The 19,031-nt window shown below is 43.5% G+C and overlaps 1 protein-coding gene and 1 long non-coding RNA gene across 8 annotated transcripts in view; one reads left to right on the top strand and one right to left on the bottom strand.

Annotated features, from left to right (window-relative positions):
- Positions 1-19,031, bottom strand: part of TRPM3 (transient receptor potential cation channel subfamily M member 3) — a 598,368-nt gene that overhangs the window by 436,423 nt on the left and 142,914 nt on the right. The gene's annotated exons all lie outside the window — the stretch shown is intronic.
- Positions 16,837-19,031, top strand: part of LOC128343024 (uncharacterized) — a 37,994-nt gene continuing 35,799 nt past the window's right edge. Inside the window, exon 1 of the long non-coding RNA XR_008315316.1 lies at positions 16,837-16,909. This is a non-coding gene — a long non-coding RNA (uncharacterized LOC128343024). The remainder of the gene's footprint in view (positions 16,910-19,031) is intronic.

Raw genomic sequence — 19,031 nt, 5'->3', positions numbered from 1 at the left:
TTCACACACAAGAAAAATAAAATAAAATAAAAGCAGAAGACATGCTTCACAGTTCTCACTCAGACCTTCTGGGTTGCAAAACAACTTGAACAGAAGTGTATTTATAAATGAATGAATGAATGAATAAAATAAATATAATACTGTTTCTTCCAGAAGTTTTTGTAATTTTCTGCCATGAAACAAGCCACTTATAGGACTTTTTAGATAGTTTTTTTTAAGCCAGCAAATTTTCCAAGCTGTTTAAAAATAAATATTCAGAGACTTCTCAGTCCCTCCCCCCCCCATATCAAAGCCCTATGGCAAGCAGACGCCTATATATCCGGGGGGGGGGGGGGTGAGGTAACCACAAAAAGGAGTTCACACTCTACCTGGCAAATGCTGGGTTCGGCAGGGCAGCAAGGGGTCTTCTGCTGCAGAGAGCAGTGGTGGCCACTCTGGCTGCCTCCTCCTTCCTGGCTGGCTTGGGCCCTACTGGAGTTCAGGCTTCACAGAGGCCTACACGAGGCCTCCGTGGAAGCCCCGCCCACCCACCGATCAGCTGAGAGGCAGGAGAAAAGGAGCTCTTTGCAGCTTGTCTGCTGCCTCGATTGCTGGCCAGGAGAACAAGCTGGAGAGACTGCGAAGAGGGCAAGTGGCTGAGGGGCCTTGGGGCTGGGCAGGGGGCAATGGGGAGTCACGTGAGGTGCCTCTGGGGGGCCCCTCCAGGCAGTGGGGCCCCCAGACAACTGTCTCCCCTTGCCGATCGTTGTTACGCGCCTGCATCTCAGGCTTTTTGCAGGAGATCTCTGAAAATTTAGGGACATTTTACTAGGGATGTGCAAACAGGTTCAAGGTTAAATTGAATTTGGTCTGACCCTGGACCGAATCGCGAGTAATTTCTATCTATCTATATCTACACACACACACACACACGTACTTACGCCCTCCATGGGGCTTCTCCGAGGCTATGGGGAGGTCCGCAGAGGTTCCCCCTCCCCCCACCAACCTTCTTTGTGCCAAAAATTGCCTGCCTCAGGCATTCTTCAGCCCTTTCCAGGCCTTTCCTCCATTATGGAGGCCATTTTGGAGGCTGCCGTGCATGCGCAATGGGCCTCTGTGTGGCCAGGTCATCCTTTTGCAATGTTTACTGTCTGCCTAAACCATACAGACCAGTATTTTAAAGAGAAGTGAGTTCTGTAGCTAGCTATGCTAGAACAGGAACAGTTCAGTTAAGCGTAGCAAGCCCTTACCAGATGAAAGTGACTAGTGCTCTCTGCTCTCTACTCATTCCTTTACCTCCTTCACCCTGGAGGAAGGAACGAAACCTTTCTAAATTTGCCTATTAATTTGGATAATAATGGTAAGCTAGGCAAGTTCCCTTATTAAAAAAATCACCAGCATGATTATTCAGCTAGTAAATGCAAATATTTTTAATGTTCATTAATGTGGGCAGAACAACAGAAGTTCTTGTTACAAGGATATCACTGATACTCATAGGGCCTATTTTTCTGCTAGACTTACTAATCCTTTTGAGTTTTTTAAAATACTAAATGCTGCTTTATCTTCGCAGAAATTAATATATTAATTTTCTATGGCCTAATGGAGTAATTTGTACAACAAAATGTTAATAGCTCACACTAAAATATGCACCACTACTTCAAGGAACCCAGAATACACAATATTAATAAAGCAGAGGGACTTATCGTCCATGCCTGTCTTGATGAGTTCCTGACTATACTATAGGGAATATGCAATAGAAATGTCAGTCAGACAATTGGCCAATTTGACATGCAAACCTCTGAGAATTTATGACAGGAATGTGATATAGTTCTATTTTCAATAAGAATGAAGAGCCATAATTACTGCCCTTGCAAGCATTAAAATGTATAGATTTTCAAAGTACATATCTAATTAAATTAATTATTTATCCTCACTTGAATCTGCACAGCTCTGGAGAACAAGTTCCTGGTGAGAGCTAAATTGTAGGTAAGTTCCCACATTCACTTTGGCATGTTATCAAAAGATCAGAGTTTCTGTCCCGCCATTTCACTGCCAAACAGCATCAGCATAATTAAAGATTTTGGGTCCCAGGATCCCTTGCAATGTCACTTCCTGTGCAGCATGGCAGGCTATCTTGGAGTGCATCTTTTAGGCAGTGTGGTGCTTCGTTAATGCCTCTCAAAATGCAGCTGCTCCAAAGCAACCACTTGAGTTGCCTTTTTACATACTCTTTGCATTGTGGCTTATTTTGCTTAAAGAGACAATTGATCCCACCTCACAGGTTGGAAAAGAGAAGCCGAAAGAAAAATTACTGCCAGCAGACAGCCTGTTCTCCCTGCTCCTTTTACTTCTGTCTGTGCTTGGAACCTATGACTTGCCATAAGCAGCACCCTGGCACAAGGCAGATATCTGATGGGTTTTCCATTTGAGTAAGGTGAATCCTTGAGGAAGCATAAGTTAGTATGAGCTCCTGATGCACAAAAGAAATGTTAATATGCAAAGAGCATGTGAGGCCACAGTGGGCTTTAACCTGTTCAGGCACTTCATAATGCAATCAAGGCCAGGAACTCAAAGCTAAGAATGAAGATTAAATACAATAGAGCCTTTTGTTATGGACATTCTCTGAATAAACCACACACCCTGTCACACTCCTGTCACCTGAGCAGGGGTTTTGAACTAAGTGTTTAACTGCTTCAATGGGTTTGAAATTGGACAAATTCTATAAAAGGTGGGCTCTCGGGGCCATGTTTCACATGCTCTCTATTCTTGAAAAGAAGATTCGAGAGAGTAGGAATGTGCTAACTGGCTTGATCTCGAGCTGGTTCAATATTGAATCCTCCTGGCTGGCTCAGGGGTTCTACAGTTAATTTTTTAAAAACTCACGGTGGCTTTGGGAGGTGCTCCATGGCTGTGGAACGGGGAGTCCTCTGGTGGTTCCCCCTCCCCCGATCTCCCCTGGGCCATTCTGGCCCTTTCTGAGGTGGCAGTGGCCATTTTGGAGGCCTCAGTGCATGTGCCCTGGCCATTTGTGTGATTGGGTCATGACCTGGCCACGCAAATGGACAGGGCGCATATATAACAGTCTCTAAAATGGCCACTGACAACTCAGAAAGGGCCGAAACAGCCCAGGGAAGACTGGGGGGAGAACAGGAGGAGGGGAACCAACAGAGAACACCCCCCATGGCTGCCAGCAGCACCCCCAAGCCTTGGAGGCAGTAAGTCCTCCTTTTGAGGGGGGAATGTCCCTGGCACCCCCAAACTGGGTCTGAACCAGCTCGAATTTGAGCCAGGCCAGATCCTTTGTTCAGGGTGCCAAAACCAAACATACCTGGTTCTGTTCAAGCTCAGTTTGGACTCAGCCCAAACCAGGAAATCTAGTTTTATGCACATCCCTACAAAAGAGGTAGCAGGGCCTGCTACCACCATGGGGATTTGTCGGTGCTAGTTGCCAAATCACTCCTCATCCAAATGGATACCTGCATTTGCATGCACCCACTTTTCTTTCTCAGCTAAAAGCACTAGGCTGCTTAGTCTCAAGTTGGAACCCAGGATCACAGGATCCAGAATTGCTAAATTGAATCACTAATTATGAGCGTGCCTTGCGTGAGACAGCTGCCACACTGCATGGGTTGCTCACAGCAAGGACAGAGCTAGCAATATCCCAACATGTTAAGTGAACACAAGCTCATGGAGATGCTTCAAGGGGGTGCCTTTGCAGGCTTCTCATTTGCCTCCTCCTCATAACTGGTGCCACACTCTGACCTCATGAGCCACCGCTGCCTCTGCAGCTACCTCCAGCCCCTGCAGCTGCCTTCAGACCCTGCTTCCAGCCCTGGAGGTGCTAGTGGTAGAGGAACTAAATAGCGTGCCTGGTATGTGAAAATCCAGCTGGGAAATGGCAGTGGTTGAGGATGCACCATTTCCCAGCTAACGTCTTGCACACAAGGTGTGTTGTTTAGTTCCGTAAGAGCTGGTGGCAGCAGCACAGGAGGTTCAAAACAACAGCAGTGATGTTGGAGGGGGTTACTGTGGGTGGGGGCGGTGGCAGCAGGAACAGCCCATCCTCCTCTGTGGTGGGGATGGTGGCTACTTTTTAAAAAGCGTTGTTTTTGTTTTTGTTTTTAAAAAACTGCCATAAACAGCATCAGTATAATTAAATATTTCAGTCCTAGGATCCCCAGGATATTCTAGACAGGAAGGAGAGTTAACTAGGACATGAAAGGAAAGAGAAGGAATATCCTTTTCCTTTCAACAGCATCAGTTGTTCTGTCGCCATGACCACAGTTCAAAAGTGGAGGGAAATGCCACACATGGCAGCTGTGTGCAGGAGAACTTCTTCAGAAGTCGAACTTTTGCTGTGCCCTTACTTGTAGAAGTGAGACCTGACCTTAGTTGTTCATGCCCTATTAACCTGGAGGTTGGATTACTGTAATGCTCTCTACATGGAACTTTCCTGGGAAAACACTGTTCTGAAACTGCAATTGGTTCAGAACGTGGTTGCCAGGCTTGTGGCCATGAGATCAGGACATATTACAATGCTTCTTTGCAAATCTCACTGGTTTCCAGTTTGCTGCCAGGAGCATGGCGGGGCACAAGAGGGAGGGCCTTCTCAGTAGTAGTGCTAAGATGATGAAACACCCTTTCCAAGGAGGTATACTAGTAACCATGGCTGCCCAGTGGGCCTGTCCTTAGGGCGGGGTGACTGGTGCAATCACCCCAGGCCCCGCGTATAGAGGAATCCCATGGTGGCAGTTGTGGCGGTGCTGTGAGCGCTGATGCCGAGTAGCTGTTCGCTCAGCCACCTCACTCATGCTGCATGCCTGCCTTGAAACTAGCCACCTGAATGTGTGCTTGGGGCTGGGTGGCAGGGGCAGAAGCTGCTCACCTCTCCACTTGTGCATCCCTCCTGCTTGCCCTGCATCCATCTCTCCAGATGGCCCTTCTGGGCCTGCTGCCTCCTCTTTCTCCCCCTCCCTCCTCCCGGTGCCCCTCACTCACCTGCCCAGGAGCCTTCCCCAGCCTCAGGCTGTCTCTGGGGTCTCCCCTTCATGAGCCAAAACATTTCTTTAAAATGACATTTTAGGTTTCCCCCGTCAAACAAAATCATAGCTCCAGCCCCTTTGCCTGCCAGAAGAGCGCCATGCTGGGCTCCCAGGAACACCTAAGGGTGCTTGTCCACTTCCCCAGTGCTGAACCTTGAAGCTCTTCTCGAGGCGGCATCCTGCCAGAGCCTTCCTTCAGCTTGCCCATTGCCTCGGTGCTTCCCAGAGAGCGCTGCAGGTGGATGGTGAAGGTGTTGCCAGCAAGGAGTCAAAAGTGGTCTCCTCCTGCACAGAAACCTTTGAAACTTTCCCCCAGACCTCAATGGGGAATTCGCTTTGCATGGGGCTTCCCGGAGGCTCCCCTCAGAGACACACACCACTCTGGAGAGGTGCGCACATAGCTGCCAGAGCAGTTTGTTTTGATTAGGAGTGGTGGTTTGTGTTTATTTGCTGCTCTCGGGCTTCACTTTCGCTCAGGAGCCACGGGACTGCCAGTGCGCCGTAGTCGCGAGTTTGCAGCCCATTGCTCCTTGCCTCTCTTACCCGTGAGCTTCCTTCTTCTGCACACTCCTGAAGAAATAGATGTCTGTTTTTCCTGCACAGCATTTCCTGGTGGACTAGGTTTCTCACTTTAGGCACACAACGCAAGTGACCATCAGCATCCCTCTACCCTCCGCCACCCTCTGCCCCTTTTCCTTCCGTGGCCATTGGGCCCAGCACAGATTCTTTTCTAGAATCTGGCCAGGCAGCTTTCATGCTTCCCACTCCCCTCCAGCCGTGTCTCGATTATGATCTCTGCCCTTTTGTTGTTCCCTGGCACAAGAGAAATAGTCCGGTGCCTCCAGCGATGCACGGCAGGCAGGGGGTGGGGGTCAACAACATGTTGGGTAGAGGGGCTGCCTCTTAGTCCGTGGCGGAGAGAGCCTGCCTCTTTTGCCTCTCAGGCTGCAGCCAGACCCTTCTCCCTTCCACAGCCTGGCTAAGAATCGGGACAACGAAAGGCCCTGCATGCACCCCACCATATCCCTGCCCTAGCCAGCCCCCCAGCAGTGTGGAGCAGCCCCAGCCCACCTGGCTGGCTGCAGAGGAGCATCTTTTGCTCACTTGTAGCTTGATCGGCCAATGGGCGCCTGGCCTTTCCCTTCTCCCCCCACCTTTTCTTGAGGGTAGAGGGAAGAAAGGGAATATAATGTATATATGGGATTGCCTCCTTAAAAATGTGTACTTGGAAGCAGGACCATGGGTGGAGGAGACAGAGAGCCATGGCCGAGGCAGGCAGCAAGCGGCCCTCGGGAAATGTTAAGGAGGCCCCGCACATGCTGATTCGCCCCCAGCCCCACACACCCCTAGGGACGGCCCTGCTGCCCACCCTTCAATGGGCAGTGAAAACAATCCTGTTTCAGCATGTTTTTGCTTAGATTTGTCTTCCTAAGTTAATTGTTTTGCTAAAATTGTTTTGTATTTTCATGACAATGCTAACTGTATGATTTTTTTTAACCTATATGTCTGTAATTTCTGCTTGAATTGTTAGGTGCCTTGGGTACAATTCAGTTGTAGACATGCAGGATATAAATGCTGATGTATAAATGTGCATGTTCATGCACATCTCCTTTACCTATCTGCAGAACTGATTAACCTAGGTTCTGTTGAATGATGGCTATTTACTACAGGCAATGATCCAGCCCACAAACATAGAGTTGCTCCATACAGAAATTATTGTATCCTTGCCCTCCCAAACATATTGTCCCCATGCAGGGCACAACAGTGCTCCTCTGAGAAAGAGAGAAACTATCCTACAGAAGGGATCCATTCCTGGGTAATTAATTTGTATCTGTTAGCACAGAGGATATGTATAATTAATTTGTGATACACAAAATACAGTGATGGTCACAAGCTTAGATGGCTTTAAAAGAAGATTTGACTCATAGATCAGATCTATAGAGGATAAGTCTATCAGTCATGATGGCTAAATGGACAGCACCGGTAGAGTGCTGCCATCACTATGGCAGTAAGCTTCTGAAGATGCCATCCCTACAGCCATCATGCCCTGCTTCTTAGCTTCCAAGAGGAATCCTGGTTGGCACTGTGGGAAACAGACTGCTGGACTACACAGATATTTGGTCTGATCCAGCAGGGCCATTTTTATATTCTTACACTGTTCATGGCAAACTGAAGCTTTCCTGCACTTCCCCAACAAGGATCTAGAGATTTGCTTCTGCACAAATCAAACCACACAGAGATCACTTAAAGTAGGACAGCAAGATTGACATAATGCTCCCGACCCTTCAAGGCTGCTGTATGCATGTAGGTGATGTTTCTATTATAGCCACCAGATAAGGATGAAAGACCAAAATATCAAGTCCCCATCTAGTTTTCCCTTGCACAACAATGATCTCTGCCTTTGCATATTTTTGAGAACACTGTATTCATTTGCTTATCAAATACATAATTTTCTTGTTTTAGTCACTACATCTGACTTGTCTTCTTTGATCAGTGTTATCTTCATTTTAATTTAAATTATAATGGCAATGCAACTGCCATTCTAGGCAGGTCTAGCCAACACCATGCATTTGATAATAAATGCAAATGCCATGAAACTATAATTGTATGCCTGTAATTCCTAAACAGCATAATAATAATCTAGACTGAAATATAAACCTTAACTTTATGAAGCAATAAAAATAAAAATTCTAAGAAGCAATTCTGAGTACTTATTTCTTATCAGCAAATCACAAATATAATAAGCAATTGCTTATAAATATATTTTCTATAATTTATGAAGGATCTGCTCCCCTTTTTAGCTTTTATTATATAATCCAAAATAGTATGAAAACAAAAGATGAAGAAATTACATTAAAAACTTGATTTTTTTCATGCCTGTAATGCAAAGGTTAATCAAAGTTAACCAGACCAAAATTTAAGAGATTGACGATATCTGTGTATGCACTCCTTCCCCATTCAGCCATGAAACTAGCTGGGTGACTCTGGGCCAGTCACTTCTCTCTCAGACTAACCTATTTCACAGGGTTGTTGTGAGGAGAAACTTAAGTATGTAGTACACCGCTCTGGGCTCCTTGGAGGAAGAGCGGGAGATACAATGTTAAAAAAATAATAATTCCTGTTTACCTCCACAAATGCATGCAATAGTGCTGTTGTTTTACATAAGCATAACATGCCAAAGTTCTGAAGGCAATTATCCTCAATGCTTGGTTTTAATGTTCCTCAGCATATCTGTAATGGACATCAATTGAATAGGATTCATGCAGTGCCACAGCAATATTTTCTTTATAGTCATGTTCCCATGATTGCTTTTCTGCCTAGGGAGGCTAGCCAGGACTGGCAAATGAGCCTGGCACACGAGCACGATCGCTGCTGGGACGCTGTGCTATAGCACCCACACAATCTTGGTTAGTGGCTCCAGAGGGGCTGGCTGAAGGGAGCCATTAGCCTCCAGAGATGTGAATGGAATCCCAGCAGTTCTTGTGCTGCCCTCCCCTTGGAAAGCTTTCATCGTATCACCAGCCATGCTCACATTGACCCCAATGCTAGAGAGGGCAGCCAAAACAACTCTGACCATGTTTGGTCACACTTGGCAATCTCCAGAGCACTTTGGAGCTGCTCCCCACACCTGGGAGGGGCAGAAGCCACCAAAGCACATAGCAGCTGCAATAACCCCTCCTTGCCACAAGGCTATCACTTGGCTGTTAAAAGCAATGGCTTAGTATGCCACAGAGACACATCCGGCCTTCCTTCAGCAGCTTGCCTCTTACTCAGCATGGCAAAGGAGTGGTGGCTGCTGGGGACAACCACCCTCATTGTGGCCCACAGCCAGATATTTGGCAAAAGGGGAAGGTGGGTTCTGGGAACCACTGTGTGGGCAAAGCAGTAGGGACAGCTGCAAGGTGTCCTGGATCAAGGGACAGCTGGGGCAGTATGGTAGCTGCTGTGTGTGGAAGGTCTGTTAGTTCTATTTTTTATCAAAGAGTGCTGAGACTGAAGCCCTCTTCCAAAAACTGTACTCCCTGGTGTGTCACTGGGGATGGTACCGATCAGGTGGAGTAAAATTAACTTTGCCAGAGTCAAGACAATTGCGGGGGGGAATTGATGAGTGGGAATATTCCTCCCTGATAATGGCTGCAGAGCCATTCAACCAAGAGTCTTGCAGCCTTCAAGCTTACCACTGGGCTTATATTTTAACTTCTGTAGTAGGATGGAATGAGGGGGTTGTAGTTTTGCTTTGGCAGCAACTTGAGAGTTATCATGTAGCTCCATCAAGGACCCATTCAAACCTGAAGCTGACCTTGCATGCATGCCTCATTATAATTTCCATTATTTCCTACTATTCTTCAATAAATGAAGAATGCCTGAGAAACCATCCTCCATGATGATGTTCATGAAAAAAAAAATAATCTGGGAAAGCCATGGTGATGAGTGAGACCACTCACGTTGTTATGTAGACTCGGCTCCTTATCTTTGCAGTTATTCCTACACACAGTAAAACTGGAAGCAGTTTGGTCTTGAGCCTTGGAACATATCTGATGAAGATCCAACCTTCTCATACTGGCTAATGCAGACTTTAACTTCTGATATAAGTTAATGCAGACATATCAAATGTGGAACAGGAATTTCAGGGTAAAATAACACTGGTTAACATCCAGAGCAATGTACCATGGACGGAGTAGAAGGCTGCTCTTAATGCAGCCAGAGGTTTCTCAAGCAGCAGAGTAAGCATGCATGGGGAGAGAGGAGCAGTTTTCACTGATTGCCCTGGATCTAGAAGCATTCTGTGCCTTTCAGAAATATATTCCTGAAGGCTGTATAACTCTCAGGAACAAATTTCAGGAAGGTACAGAGCACTTATGGAGGCTTGGGGGATCAGCAAAAATGGCTCCACCCCACCCCCAGTACACACTCTGCTATTTGTGAACCCTATAGCTATGAGGAAGCAGCCTCTTACTGTATCGTTGGCATGTTGCTCTGGATGTCAGCCACTGTGTAAATATGTTGAATATTCATGGGATTTTTGTTTTATGCTAATTTTCACACCTTTCTGTGTCGAAGGCACATGATCCAAAGTGAAATGCAGAGCCTTACAGCCAATTCTGATTAACTTTTACTATGTTTCGTCATTTGGAATGTAAAGACTGCAGAATCCATAACTGACACAACCAGCCATGGAGCATCATCAATGGCACTGTTAAACGTAACCTAATCAAGCTTTAGGTTATGTTATATAGGGCAGATTATGAAAAAGGACAAGTTAATAAAGCACATTGCTCTACAAAGTTCATCATAGGATTTTGTTAATTTTCCACAGCCCAAAGGGATTTATTTTGCTGATACATTCAAGATATATTATTAGTCTCACTCAGAAAATAATACCTGAACAGAGAACTATAATAAAGCACTGCAGCTATAACTTTCATGGGCTTGATAATCGCCATATGCTATTGCTTAAACATTCAGCACCTACAGAAGTCCCTAATACATCTCTTTTCACTATAACCCCTTCTATTTGAAGATCAAGAAATAAACCGTAATTTCTTATAATGGGTAATAATTATATTACTGAAGATCATTTGTATTCTCAAGAGCTAACAAGAGGCCTTGTGTGTGTCTTTTCCTCTGAAAAACAGAAAAACAAAAAGGCATGCAATGACTGTTGACAAGAACTGAATTCCCACAACTAATACCATATCAGAAGTACTAACTGAACAACAAAAAAAGATCACTGAATACCTAAGAATCTCAGCTTTTGCAGCTGAAAATGAAACACACACACACACACACCCCATCTGAGATGCATTCAGAAGGGATTTATTGCATTACTGATACTTTTGAAATGTCCATAGTAAGAACACACATATGATTTCCCACAAGATTACAATTTTAATAAACAATATGGATCTCTCTCTTCCTTTACTTTTTGCCTAAGGCATTGAAGTACTGAACATGTCAATTCCTCCCTTCAGAATTAGAAAGAGAAGGGAGGGGGGAGGAGGGGAGAGACTTCCTCTCTTTCCTCTTTTACATTTTTTAGGCTAAGAAAGATTATAGAGATGAAGGAAAGATGTATTAAGTTCATTCTGCCTTAGAAAAAGGGTATTAGTCCAAATTCAGTCATTATTCACTAAATTTGATGAATATAGAATAAAACAAGGTGTATCTAGCTTTAATAGTCACAATATGCAGACCAGTTACTATACTGACCATTTAATCCTATGTATGTGTACTTAGAAGTAGGTCCCAATGAACACGCCAACATCCTAACCAAGGGCACGTGTAAAGATGTTTGGTGGGGATGCACTAGGAACCTGTGCACAACTTTCCCAGTCCTCCTACCTGTGGGCTGTTGTATCAGAGGGGTAGGACTGCCTAGCACTCTTTGTGGTCCAAAAGTACTCTGCAAGATTAGTAACACATCACTGAGGGTCTGTGATGTGTTTCTGATCTTGCAGAGTGCTTCTGGAGTGCAAGCAGCACTCAGAAGTCATAGCCCTCTGGCACAAGAGTACTCTGTAGGAGGACTGGATGAATTGTGCACAAACTCCTGGTAAATCCTGGTTGAACCGCTTTACACATGTGCTTCACTAGTCAGGATGTCCGCCATTGTGCAAGACCTCCAGGAAAACAGAATTGGACTGCAATGCATTGTCATTTACTGGGGAGCAAGTCCCATTTGTTTCAGTGCCACTTATTTCCAGAGAAGCACACACAGGTTTAACACATTTCACCCAGCTCCTCCACAAACCTCAGAAGTTGAACATCACTGCACTTGAAGGTGGTTTGTTAATGGAAATATTAGTTAGAATGAGTTCTTGACGTGAATTCAGGTGTTAATTTTAAAAATGTGGTATTTACACACAAGTGAACACTAAAACCAAAACAACAACTCATTTGATTATCTTGATTTTTCCCCCTGAAGTTGAAGATTCTCAATTTTTTTCCTATGGATTATTTCATCAATCTTCTTTTCAAGGACTATACAAAGCAAAAAACCTGATGCATAGAAATATACATGGTTAGTACCAACTACTTCATTAATATTCTTTTGATGTTTGAAAATTACACTATTCTATGCATGTAAATTTTGTTAGAACTGCAAGAAGAGCAAGAGGACTCTTTTCTGCCTTTTGGCCAAACCTGATTTAATTTTGTCTTAATATACCTTAGAGTATTGAACCAATTTAGCAACTTATTGAAACAAACTCTGGAAATGGATTTTCTCCTAAATTAAATCCTTTCAATGATCTGGGAAAAATTGACACAGTCAGAATTGTGAAAAGCTCATAAAGCATCTATATAATTCACATTCAAGGGGAAATGTAGTGTGCCTTCTTACAGATACTAGCTGAAAGGTGTAAGCAGATGCCCTGTTGAATTACTAATTTAATCATTACTGTTCCCCCAGTACATAAGAAATCTCAATTTGTTTCATTTCACATTCATTTCTCCAATCCTGAAGAATTTCAAATATAAAATTTAATCCATCTGACAAATTAAAAATAAAATTAAAGAACCCAAACATAATAAGATACTGGCTTCTCCTACTTTGGGAGAAAATTATGCCGCTCACATTTGAATCCACAGATAGCAAAAGGGTTTTGAAGGAGGGGGGAAGAATATATGAAAATTGAAAATGAATAGGTACCACGTACCTACAGGTACTTCTGCTGACAATCATAACATAAAAATGATTTCTTCCTAACCTTGTGCATTAATTTTACAAAGCAAACATAAAAGAGACAGAATTAAAAAAATATTAATTTTGTATGGGGTTTTAAACCTTCTGGTGCAAATCTTCTTTCCATCTTTCCAACAGTGTAGGTGATGAGGGTTTCAGTGACAAATTACTTGAGTGAGTATAAATCCCATATCAGCTAAAAGTAATATATATATTCTCATTTACCTTTTTGGCACAAGGTAGGCATAATTTTTATTCAGCTTTGGCTGACTTCCAGCCCTGCAATTCTGGGCTGAGACAGTCATGTGGTGGAATACCAAATGTAAATTGGGCAGATTCCACCGTTTACTGCCACCATGGAGAAGCTACCCATGCCCAAGATATCTGAGATCAGACAGAATGGTATATGTTTGCAAGCAGTTGTTACCAGCTGAGCTTATTCTGCTCACTCCCAGAAGCCTCCCTGGTTGCAACTGCATCTCCATGCTTGGAGATTGCACTTTTGCTATGCTCAGAAGCTGTACTGCAATGTGAGCTCCCAGTCTATGTTATACATGGGGACAAGTTGCTTAGTTTGCAGTGGACTGTTTGCCGTTAGATTTGACTACAAGCCCCACAAATTGGAAAGCGGATTAGCTTCACACTCTCTATAAGGGGTGCCCAGCTAAGCAGACTCCCAGACAGAGGCACTCTTACCCCTGTACTTTGGGGCCAAAGTCCAGGGCCTCCACAGCCCCTGGGGGCACTCAAATCCTCTTTAGTCTATCCTGGGTGGTTTGGTCACCCAGTGGAGCATAATTATGCTTAATTTGCAGGGGAGGGGGGCCTCCAAAGGCCTTTAGGTCCAGGCTCCAAAATTACCTAGGTGCAACTCTGCTCCCAGGACTAGCTACTGCAAGTGTCCAGCATCTAAAATCATTTCAGCCTTGGAATGAAATCAAAACTCCCCTCTTCCTCTCTCAAAGGAAGATAATGCAGGGGGAAAAGACAGATAAGACAAGTTTCTTATCTGCAGCCTCCATTACAATAGGGATGAGTTAGTGATGTAACTTTGAAGAGATGCCCATCGAAACTCTTGATAGAATTATTGGGAAGCCCTCCCAGCACAGAATATTCTTTAAACGCACCTGCACACTCCAACTGTCCTCAGAATCAGCCTTGAATGCCATAGGTGATTCATACACATTCCTACCCAGGAAGGACTAAGACATAATGCATTCCAAAAAAAAGGTTGCCTGGGCTCCCCTGTTCAGCAAAGTAGGACAAAAGACAAGTTCCCTCAAGGCACGTTTTGGGATATAAGTATCCCTAATTCCATGACTCAGTGTGCTTTCTTGTGTATTACTACACCTGGGACTCCCACTGCGAAACACCTCATTGTTCCCTAGTGCCTCTCACTCTGGACCCCAGCAGACTGCAACAAGAAACTCCACCTTGGTGTTCCCCTCTTCAGGGCAGGTGATATAGCCTCTTGCCTGGCTTCTTCAGGGCTGAACTTATCCCTTTCTCTTATCTCTGAAATCTTGCCCCTCTATCTTAAAGAAACCTCTCTATTCTGCTTGGGAATTTATACATAATTTGGAACTTTAAGCTAAATGTGCCTTACAGTAGTCTATTTCTTAGCATATCTAGGTGCCTTTAAATTAGGGCCACATAGTAATTTAGTCTGATTTTATTTTTAATAAACTTATTATTAAAACTTGAATAATAAAAGTTTTAATAAAACTTTTATTTTTAATAAACTTATTTATTTTAATAATAAATAAACTTTTGATTTAATTCAAACCTCTCTCTGAAGCTGATTTTCTTGAGTTCATACACTTGCACAAGTTAAGGCTGATTGGAACTGTCTCCCCTTGTGAGCTAAATTTTCCACATTCGCCCAAACTAGGGGGTACAGGCCAATCACCCTTGAGGCAGTTTCATTAACACAGCATGTGATCATAGTGGACTGTATGCTGTAAATTGAACATCCAACACGCAATGATACAGGCATACAGTAAATGAGCAGTACTTCATGTTTACAAGCCATTGCATACAACCGACTGATGTTTAAGACTAGATTCACTGGAAAAAAGATAACTAAACTAGATGTTAACTTTGCTTCTTGTTTAAAAAGTAATTCGACCAAGCACCCTCCATGATGGGGAGTGGGGCTTTAATCTTCCTGCCACAGATCTGACTCAAATCAGTCCAAAAATGTAGCCATCAAAAATGTAGCCACACCCAGAACAAAGCATCAAAATGTGTCCACCACCACAACACTGCACGCCTGACACTGTGTTGCGAGGAAAGCTCTCCATGGCACAAATGTTTCTTCTCAATGTGCCTGCTTTGGATGTCAGCAACTAAATTTAATATGATTATTAAAATTTACACACCACTTTTCCAAAATCCAAACTGGTGTACAATGAATCCACAACCTAACAGTACTGGTGCAATAGGAGGAGCACTGGTATAGATGGCACCAGTGCTTCGGAAGAGTTCTAGACTAATGCTGCACAGGGGTTTTTTTTGTGTGTGTATGTGTATTTTAACAACCTCCGGGAGTCTTCTGTGTCACCCAAAAACATGTCCCTGAGGGCTGTATGACTTATTCCTGGGGAAGGGAAGATCACTGAAATTTGCTGAGTCAGCAATGAAGCTCAGTTTATCAAACTTTCCAAAAGCACTGATGTTTCTGCTTTTACACTGGATGTAGAAAGGATGTCAGCCACTGAATGTACGCAATGAGGAATGCCAGACTGGCAACCCAGAAAATCAGTCTAATTTTAAAGCTGCTCCTATGGTTGGTAAGGTGGCATTCAATCATTCCTGAAGAGTAGCAGCCAAGGAGAAAGGGGAAGCCATGTCCTAATTAGAGGAAGAAATCAGGCAGCAGCCAAGGCAGGGGGCAATGTTGTTGGCATGACTAGTGAACAGCGCCCCTGCATGGCTTGCTGATCTAAGTGCCCACACATGTACTACTGGCCATTCACCACCCATGTACTTGCACATGCAAAGTAGTACTGACAAATCTGCCCCCTGCCTTGGAAGTCACTTCATTTCTCTCTGGTAAGGACACGAGTCTCCCTTCCCTTCTGCTGTAGTGATGGAGCACTTGCTGGCCTCTGTAATTACTTTAAAAAGAAAACTGTGACACATAAAGTCAAATGAAGTTAAGCACTTCTAATTCCCATTAATTCCAGTGGGAGAAATGTAAGTTAATGATTGACTCTACTATTGAAACAGTACAAATTTTAAAACAAAGAACAATGATAAAAATTTATTACCTGAAACATTGAAACAAATTCAAACAATAACACAATACATTGTTTCCAACTTAAAATGGGGAAATATATACATACACACACACACACACACACACACACACACACACACACAAAATTAACTATTAAAATCTCTACCTTATTTTCCCCCTGTGCAATTCTACTAAAAAGAAACTCTGGGTATCTCAGATGATTTCCTGCCATAAAGACAAGCTAATTAATCTATTTGATTCCCTCCAGTGAGCTGCCTGAGGCCATCATATCTAGGTAGTATAAATGAATTTTTAATCTTCAATTTTTTTCCTCTGCAAATTACTTTTAAGCAAATGTAAGTTTTCTGACCTGAATTATTTTATTCAGCAACTTGTTTCAGCCATCAGATATTTATCAGAATTTTTTAAATGAGACAGTCAAATTAATATGACTATGCATGGCTGCAATCAGGGTGGAGCTAAAATTGAGCAGTCTTATTCGAGGAACATGAGCTGTTGACCATCAGGAGCCACCTCCCAGGCTTCCTCTCCCCCACCCCCAGCCCTCTGAACTGCCCCTGCCCCCTCTGCACACACTCACAACCTCACTCACTGCTCTCTGGCAGCTCCTAGAGCTCCAGAACCTGCAGCAGTGGCTCCTAAGCTTTCACTGGCTGCTGGTCCTATAAAGACATCCTGTCTTTATAGCAAACAATGGCTGGGCAAAGCGCAGCTTTAGGTGCCACTGCCACCATTGAGACAGCTCCTAAAGCTCCAGGAGCAGCGGTTTCTAAGATTACTTGGGCCACTGGTGCTATTAAAATGTTATGGCCTGGCTTACTGAGACATGTTGGTTTTTTTATTTTTTTGTTTAGCTCACAGCACCAGTAGTGCTCTGCATTAATGGCAGCAGAGGGGGAGAAGACAGGAGCGGAGGTGGCGACAAGAGAGGTGAGCCTCCAAGTAAGTGGCAGCTATGATACCAGGGCTGTGGGGGGGAGAAAGGGCTGCTGGTAGTGGCTGTGTTTAGAATACAGGCCATCACTATCTTCACTACCCAACTGGCTGCAATGATTTAAAAAAAAAAAAAGCATCCAATCAAGCTGATAATATTGTGCACTATTGGATGGAGCCAATTGATTGGAGGCCTTACCTAACAGCAGTACGGTGGCCTCTTTTTACTTCTTTGATTTTGAAAAAGCTGCTCTCTCAGTGGGCCCCATGGGTGCAGTCATTTTTTCCTAGTACAACACTAGGAAAAGGATGCAATGTCACAACATTGTTTCCTTCCCTGAAGCATTATGGTCAGGCTGCTGGAGAGGGAAGGGCATTTTAAAATGCTACCATCAGGAGCGACTTTTAAAAATGCCACTGCTGCTGGGAATCCCTGTTAGAGGGAACAGTGAATAAGAGCCCACCAAAATGCCCGTAGGAAAGACATTCACCCTCCCAATCTGATACAAGATGTATCAGACATCCTTGTATTGGATCCAATCGGAATGGGCCCTATCAGATAATGTTTTGACAGGGCCTGCATCAAATTGTGACCCATTATCAGCCAAATTAAATGGACAGCACTACAAATTAAAGTTCAACAGGACTACTGAGGAACACAGTGAAACAATGGGGCTATGACTAAAGGTCAAGAAAATTAAACTAATGACAACAGGTACATCAACCAGCCTCAGAATTGATAACGAAGACATTGAAGTGGTGGTTAGCTTCTGTCTTTTAGGATCAACCATCAACAGTAAAGGATCCAGCAGTCAAGAAATACGCCACAGACTAGCACTTGGTAGGGTTGCAATGAAGGCCTTGGAAAGGATTTTTAGATGCTGCGACGTGTCTATACCTACAACGATTAGAATCATTCAGACAATGGTTTTCCCTGTGACACTCTATGGATGCGAAAGCTGGGCTTTGAAGAAGCAAGACAGAAAAAGTACAGTAGCTTTTGAACTTTGGTGCTGGAGAAGACTTTTGAGGATACCGTGGACAGCCAGGAAAACAAACAAATGGATCATAAAACAAATCAATCCATAATTTACACTCGAGGCACAAATAACCAAGCTCAAACTATCATATTACTTCAGACACAATATGCGAAAACCCAGCTCCCTTGAGAAGTCTATAATACTGGGAAAAGTAGAACGAAATTGAAGAAGAGGATGACCAGCAGCAAGGTGGATGGACTCAGTTATGATAGCAATGAATGCACCACTGAGAGTCCTTAAAGGCTAAGTTGAAGACTGATCATCCTGGAGAGAATCTATCTATGTGGTCACTAAGAGTTGACACTGACTTGATGGCACTCACTCAATCAAGTAAGCAATCAGTTTTTTGGAAAATGCTTTTGTTAAAACTATTTTTAAGATCTTGATTATTTTAAAATTGTTTTAATTATTTTTACTGAGTTTTATTTATTGTTTTAAGTTGTGCACACCACCTTGAGATTCAGGTGTCAGGCAGTTTATAAATGTAATAAATAAACAAAATATACTACCACAGAAATCCATATACAATTATTAAAATTAGCTCATCCTCCTGCATGTCATTCAAAAGCAGGAAATCTTGAAGAACTTCTGGAAAACAGAGCAACCTTTTGAAAGGAAGGGATTTCCATTGTTATGGGGAAGCAAGCAAGGATGCATCTTTTCATGTCCTTGCAGCTCTTCAATGCATTGAATTTTAAAGGTATCTGAAAACACTTCAGGCAGGGTTTTGGGGGCTGAGAGTTGTTTTTGTCTGATAGGATACACTGAAAACTAGAATGATGTCAACCTTAAGTTCCGCCCACCAGTCACTTTCCCTTACTGAATACCTGAAATGTGATTTTGCTTTCAAGCAATCTAATCTCAAGAGTGCTACACCAGTGCAAGACCAAGACCCATATTTTATGCAGTCAGGACATGTTTTTTAAAAAAGTAAGAGGACAATGTTCAACTAAATTACATCTAGACTGTTCAGATTTCACAGGTAATTCTGAGGCAAGAAAGTTTACCATAAGATTTTTGTAAACTTGTGAGTACCTGTAGTCTTCTAGAAGCAAAATGTACAGATATTTACTCTAGGAGCTATTGGCCTT

The sequence above is a fragment of the Hemicordylus capensis genome, chromosome 2 (genome assembly GCF_027244095.1).
Source record: "Hemicordylus capensis ecotype Gifberg chromosome 2, rHemCap1.1.pri, whole genome shotgun sequence".
Lineage (NCBI taxonomy): Eukaryota > Metazoa > Chordata > Lepidosauria > Squamata > Cordylidae > Hemicordylus > Hemicordylus capensis.
The sequence above is the reverse complement of the archived record's forward strand: the minus strand, read 5'-3'. Positions and strand labels throughout refer to the sequence as shown.